Genomic DNA, 7,176 nt, shown 5'->3' on the forward strand with positions numbered 1-7,176 from the left:
GTACCAATCTGTCTCTCTTGCTAGCAGAAAAAAGAAAAAAGCATCCCAGAGTGGTGAAGCCTTAATGATGATCAAAATCATAGAAACAAACAAACAAGCAAACAAAAAACCCTCAAGTGAAACTAACATAAATGTTATCCAGAACAGTATCTTTCAGTAGATGCCAAAGGACTGTACTATTTCCTTAAATGATCAATGTGTGTGGGGGGGGAAATCACAGGAGAAGCTTGTCAATTTTGTCTTTGAGATTTTCACCAAATTTGTACTGAATCAGTTTAGAAAAAAAAATTAAATTCAAAAACAGTAACTAACTACAGTTGCTTTTAAGATTCCTCTTTAAAACTTCAAAGAGGCCAGCAGAATAAAACAAAATGTTCTAGTCCATATATTCATTTGCACAGCCAGCTGACAGGAATATCATGGTGTGAGAAATTATACATTTATACACAGATGCAAAGGAAGTTCAATATAAAATCACTGACTAATAACAAAATAGCTGTACTTCCACTGAACAGTTATGTGTCAGGCATAAAGCTTAATCTCCATCACAGTCCCGTCAACAGTCCCGTCAGGTGCATACTCATTAGGAACTTCATTTTAAGGTGAGAAAACTGAGTCCAAAGGATACAAAATAACTTGCCCAGTCAACTATTTGTTTGGCTCTATATGTTAACTGTTTTTTCAGCTACTAGGTTCCAGATGTTATCATATTGCCAACCAGACTTCCCTGGGCAGACAACCCCACCAATGTGTCCTGGAGCTCTGCTTCCCTGGAGCCCCGCCCCACTAGGGAAAGAGAGAGAGAGGCTGGGAATATGGATGGACTTGCCAACGCCCATGTTCAGCGGAGAAGCAATTACAGAAGCTAGACCTTCCACCTTCTGCACCCCACAATGACCCTGAGTCTATACTCCCAGAAGGATAGAGAATAGGAAGGCTATCAGGGGAGGGGATGGGGTACAGAGTTCTGGTGGTGGGAATTGTGTGGAGTTGTATCCCTCTTATCCTATGGTTTTGTCAGTGTTTCCTTTTTATAAATAAAAATTTTAAAAAAAAAACTTGCCCAATGCCATAGCCAGGCTAAGATTCAAGCCATCACTGTTTGAAGCTTTATGCTATATAACCTGAAAAAGAAATGAGAATTGGGGATTGGGCGGTGGTGTGTGGAGTCCAACCTGCAGGGGGGTCGCTTCACAAGCAATGATGCAGGTCTGCAGATGTCTATCTTCCCCTCCCCTCTCAATTTCTCTCTGTCCCATCTAATAAAAGAAAAAACGGCCACCAGGAGCAGTGGATTCGTAGCACTGGCACAGGGTCCCAGTGATAATCCTGGAGCCAATAAAGAAAAAAAGAAAAGAAGGGAGTCGGGCTGTAGCGCAGAGGGTTATCACACGTGGCCGGAAGCGTATGGATCTCAGTTTCAGCCCCCGCCCCCCATCTACAGGGGACAGGTGGTGAAGCAGGTCTGCAGATGTCTTTCTCTCCCCTTCTGTATCTTCCCCACTTCTCTCCATTTTTCTCTGTCCTATCCAACAACAATGACATCAATAACTACAACAAAAAGGGCAACAAAAGGAAATGAATAAATATTAAAATTTAAAAAAGAAATTGAGGATTAAGGAAAACAGTGAAAGAAAAGGGATATAGTAAGTTAATTCACACTGTGTGAAATGGTACCTCAATACTGAAAGGGATTTCTGGAAAGCATTTTCTTCCCCTCACCTCTGTATGCATCCTTGCACATAAAAGTTCAAGTACTAGTAAATCCTAACCATGAGATTTTCACTGAACCAAGCTCCAAAATAACTTGGTTATAATAATAATTATCTATTGTCTTCTTAAACTCTAAGACAGCAAGGAACCTTCCTCATTCTCCTTAAAGTCTGTGTTTCATGGTCCAGGAGGTGACACTAGTGATAAAGCTTTGGAGGTCCTGAGTTTGATCCCCGGCAGTACATGTGCCAGAGTGATGTCTGGTTCTTTCTCTCTCCTCCTATTTTCCTCATTAATAAATAAATAAAATCTTTAAAAAAAAAAGTCTGTGTTTCTCCCAGTCCTGGAACCTCTGGGACTTTGCTTGTTATTTCTTCACGCTTTTTTTTCTTCTTCATGCTTTTTATCTTGATAAAAATATACTGTGATACTGCCTCTGCTGACCTTAACTAAATAAATCAATGCAACTGGTGCCACCACGCCAAATTTCACTTCAGATGGACTCTATCCTGAGATGCTAAGCCTGAGATGTCAACCCTCCAACTCCAATAATCTGATGAGACCTATCCTAAACACATGGGTCTCCCTAGTTCCATTTCAAATGGCGCATTCCCTAACAAAGCTACAGACCAACGATATAGGGGCCAGGGCCTAAGAGACAGGGTATATGTGCATATGTAAGTTACAGGAAAATATATACCTCAAAGTAAAAGTGCTTAGTAGTCTGCTATGAGTTGACTTAGACTCAGTAAGTTCAGCAAGCAAGTAAAAAGGCCTAAAGAAGACACCATAAAGTACCTAATCAAATATTTACTACTTAGGCCTAGAAACCTTCCTCTCCTACCCCTTACTTCACTTCTCTCAAGCACTTTAAGTCTAACCTTGTCAGGTAAAGTAAGGACTACAAAAGCTGGATAAGGGCAAGAGATTGGTACACTTTAATGATGGCCTTTTTGTTCGGGCCACCCCATCATCTGAGGTTTGGATTCTAACAAAGATATGATAGGCCTAGATAGATCCCTCTCACCACCATCACCATCACTGGTCACTTTCACCAGGAATATCATCATAAGGCCTCTTGTGGGTCTTTCCAGGACGTTGCCTTCAATGTAGAGCAGCAAAGGTAGGAACTGCCCCACTCTGAAGGGAGGCTGGGACAACCTACTTTACCACTTGAGGAAGACTGGTCCTGAAATGAATGTAGCCCAGAATGTTCCTAGCTATGATCATGGAATGAAAGCTTAGATTAACAGGGACCCAGAGGTTATACAGGTTCTGTGTTAAATATGAATAGATATAGGCCCCAGGTCAGATGGAGAGGGCTAATAGTTAGTGGTATTTATATACTTTCTTTATATTTGGGAGCTGATCTCTGCCCTGATGCAACCTTCTAGTCCTATTCTCAACTCTGACACCATATTCCCAGACAATACTTTTATTCCACCTGCATGTTAGTTATTGGGCTCAAGCAAAAATTACTAAAATCACAGACCCCTCAGAACATACATAAAATAGACTTCCTAGCTTCTTCCCACATGAAAACCCCCAGTTTCATTTGCTCTATTCCTACCTTTGTGTTTCTGTTGATCGAACAATTTGCTTTATATTATACCACCTTTCACCCACCAGGTTGAAGATGCTACTATGACACCATCCTGACCTCCCTGAGCAAACAACCTCACCAATGAGTCCTGGAACCTCACCTCTCCAAAGCCCTAGCCCACTAGGGAAAGATAGAAACAGGCTGGGAGTATATAGATCGACCTGCCAATGTCCATGTCCAGTAGAGAAACAATTACAGAAGACAGACCTTCTACCTTCTGCATCTCATAAAGAATTTCAGCCCATACTCCCAGAAGGATAAAAAACAAGGAAGTTTCCAATGGAGGGGATGGGACAAGGTGCTTTGGTGGTGGGAACTGTGTGGAATTGTACCCATTAGCTTACAATCTTGTTAATCATTATTAAACCACACACATACACACAAAAACCCTCATTGGTAGGCATTAATTACATGAAGTAAATGACTTTGTGGGTACCTTTTTTCTTTCTTTGTATGTGAGAAAAATATTCCATATTTGCTTTGTTTTCTATAAAAATGCACACGGATTGAAACTGCCTAGTCAAGAGTACCAAGAAGGGGAAAAAAAAAAAAGATTTTCTCCAGCTCAGTAGAACATAATGTGAAACAATAAAGTGACAGGAACAATTACTTACAAACAAAGCAGCATGTAAAAACACAAATAAGGCTGCACTTCAAAGCAATTATTTTCCAGTCCTGAGTCCATACACCATACCTCTAACTGGATCCCTTTCTGGAAATGCTAGTCCATCAAAAGGAACTTTCATTACTTTAAAGGGCATTCTTCCCATTACCACCTCAATTCCTCACCTCAGAAACCAAAGTTGGCCCCACACAGTAGCTGGCTTTTTCCCAACTGAGGAAGGCTTGCCATCAGGAAGGCAATTCAATAAATGTGTTGGAAACTCGAACAGCAATTCCAAACAGGAGCTCCAAAATTATTCTCAGCAATGACAGCATCACTAGGATTAGTACAGGGCTTACTGAGATGAAACTTTGAAGGGGAGAAGTATTCATTTGAATGTATAAGTACTGGCATACTTATTTTAACATTTGGATGATGAACGGGAAGGATTTGCTAGCTTATGTCCAATTGGATAATTGTGCTGCTGCAAATTATGATAATGCAGATTTCAGAGCAAGGTTCTCAATAAGGTTATAAAAGCCTGATTAATGAGAGAGAGAGATAGAGAGCTGATTCTGAAATGACACTTGTAACATTGATAAATCACTTTTAACAACTTGCATGATTATTAAAGACCTCTTTTTTTTTTTTTAAGAGGAATTGAAACAAGTTAAACAAATGCCAGTTGACATCAAGGTTCTGATGAATCACAAACCATTTGAACTTGGGAAGCTCAATGTATGTTAGAGCACAAAAGGAAAAGGGGGACAGGACACTATCACTCCTCCTGATTCCCAAGGCCAAGGAACCTTCCAATGGAGACATACACTTAGGATTCCTGGGGCCTGGGTTCTTCTTCTTTTTTCTTTATTTTTATTATTTATGATGAACAGTGGGTTAAAAGATTACAGGATATAGTTCCACACTGCACCCACCCTAGATTCTACTTAAATTCATTTTTACACCAATTAAGCCACTATACATAATCATACAGTATAAACTAATATAAGGTAGTAAATCATTATTTAACTAATTAAATGGAGCAAGACATCCATAGATGCACAGCAACAGAAAAATAGTGCACTGGTCACTTGTTTATCTTAAGACACATTTGTATACCCATCCACTGAGGTCCTAAGGACCTTTGTTCCTTGTCTGGTGTGACAGCGGCTCAGGGATAGGTACAGACAGCAACATCTTAAGAAGCCAATGGAAGAGAAGCCTGGTGGTAGCGCACCTGGTAGACACACATATCACAGTGCTCAAGGGCCTGGGTTCAATCAACCCCTCTCCACTACCTGCTTAAGAAGTGATGCAAGTCTGTCTGTCTCTCCCTCTCCTTCCTCTCTCTTACCTCCCTCTCTCCCCTACCCTCTCAACTTCTCTGTCTGTTATATATCCCAGTGGAAGGCAGCCCACTTCCCATGTAAGTAATTTCCCATTAACTTCTATAAAGGGAGGCCTCACTAAGACAAACAATCCCAAATGGTACATTTCATTGTGTTTACTCTTGGTGGAATGCAGTGCATTAGTGGTGAGTGTGTGTGTGTATGTGTGTACATGCGCGTGTTGCTAATTTTCCTCCTGTTCTTACTTAAAACCAAGCCTCTTATAAATGTAGGACAGTGGTGAGCAAGTAGCACGTGTGGATTTTAAAATTGCACAACTTTACTATACATTACGCCAGAGTCACACACACTGCTAAATAGATCTTACTTACACTAATGGAAAAAAAAAAAAAAAAAGCCCCCAATCCATAGATACTCTTTGAAGACAGTATTCTAGTTGGATTCCCAGGCAAAAAAAAAATCACTTCGAAGTCAGATCAGCAATATGAGATGCAAGGAAGCCAGCCTTGGGTCTGCGGATATCCCCTTTGTGGGCCTGTCCCCTAGGGCCCACCCACCACAACTGCAAAGGATGCAGATTCCCCCCTATGCAGCCCCCAACCCCCTATCCCCCAGGCAGCTTCAGCGCTTTACAAGTTCCCTAGTTTCACCCCACCCCGTTTCAATCACTCTGGGAACTCACTAGGTGAGGGATCCCGGTGCGCCCACCCTCGTCTGTGTTGCCTGGTTTCGCCCTCCCGGGGATTCCATGACCCCATTCCACCGCGGAGGCTGCGTTCTCTCGGCGGAGACGTGCCCTGGGTGCTCCGCCACCCACACAGTTCTCTTGAGTCTTCTGCAAAGCTCTAGCCTCCAAGCCAGAACCCCCCACAACCACCACCCCCTCTCCCGCCCAACCCAGCTCCAGGGATAACTCCACTCCAGGCAAGCATCCTCTCTGCAAAGCCCCCTCCCTCCAGGTTTCCCCTCCCGCCCCGCCTGACTCCGGCTTCCTCTCCTCTGCTCTCCCCAACCCCGCTCTGCTCCACTCCACCCTGCGTACGGCGCCCCGAGAATGCGGACAGGGCACCCCGCGTTCCGTTCCCTCAGGATCTGGCACCGCAGCCCCAAAGTCGCGGTTCCGACTTAGGCTCCCCAACATCTCCATCCTGTTCCCTTCACCACAACCCTCCATGCTCGGATTCCAGGATTCCCCACTATCGCGGTTCAGATCCGCTGTTTCTCCCTCCGTGTTGCGGTTCTAGGTGTCCCCAAGTCCGGGCAGGCTTCCCCGCCCCCGGGTTCGGGCTTGGTTGGGTTAGGTTTCAGAGGCGCCCCCAACGTCGCGATCTTGACATCCGTGGGCCCCGTGCACGCGCTTCGCGGCTCCCCAACAACAGGGTCCTGCTCTCCCGCCCGCCCAGCTCCGCACCTCCAGATGCGGGACTCACCGCAGGGGCGGCGGCTGAGGCTGTGCGTGCAGCGCAGCCCAGCCCAGTCCGCGCTCGGGCTCACAGCTTCCAGCCCGCAGCTGTGACCGCGCGGGCGCAGCGCGAGGGAGCAGCGGGGAGGAGGGGACCGCAGGGAGGCGGGCTCCGGGTGGCTCCGCCCTTTCCCGGCCTGGAGGCGGAATTCGCACACCAGAGCACCCACCGGGGCCGCCCTGCTGTCACCACCAGAAATTAACCTAGGCCTCTTCCTTCCACCCAGAACTCAGGCCCACAAAAATCCCTTCTTCTCTTACTAAAGGCTGAAGGGAGAGAGAGAGAGAGAGAGAGAGAGAGAGAGAGAGAGAGAGAGAGAGAGAGAGATACTGTTCTTTCTGGTCCAAGTACACAGGGGGGCTGTTTCCCAAGTCATTAACATGGGGGAAATAAAAACAAACTTCATCTTCCATCCCAGTACTGATAGAAATCCTGGCCTTCTTT

General features: G+C 44.8%; 1 protein-coding gene across 1 annotated transcript in view; it reads right to left on the bottom strand.

Annotated features, from left to right (window-relative positions):
- PAQR8 (progestin and adipoQ receptor family member 8) overlaps window positions 1-6,826 on the bottom strand; it is a 56,403-nt gene extending 49,577 nt beyond the window's left edge. Inside the window, exon 1 of the mRNA XM_007516516.3 lies at window positions 6,700-6,826. The gene's annotated coding sequence lies outside the window, so the exon portion shown is untranslated. The remainder of the gene's footprint in view (window positions 1-6,699) is intronic.
- Window positions 6,827-7,176: the final 350 nt, after the last annotated feature.

This window comes from Erinaceus europaeus, chromosome 4 (genome assembly GCF_950295315.1).
Source record: "Erinaceus europaeus chromosome 4, mEriEur2.1, whole genome shotgun sequence".
Classification (NCBI taxonomy): domain Eukaryota; kingdom Metazoa; phylum Chordata; class Mammalia; order Eulipotyphla; family Erinaceidae; genus Erinaceus; species Erinaceus europaeus.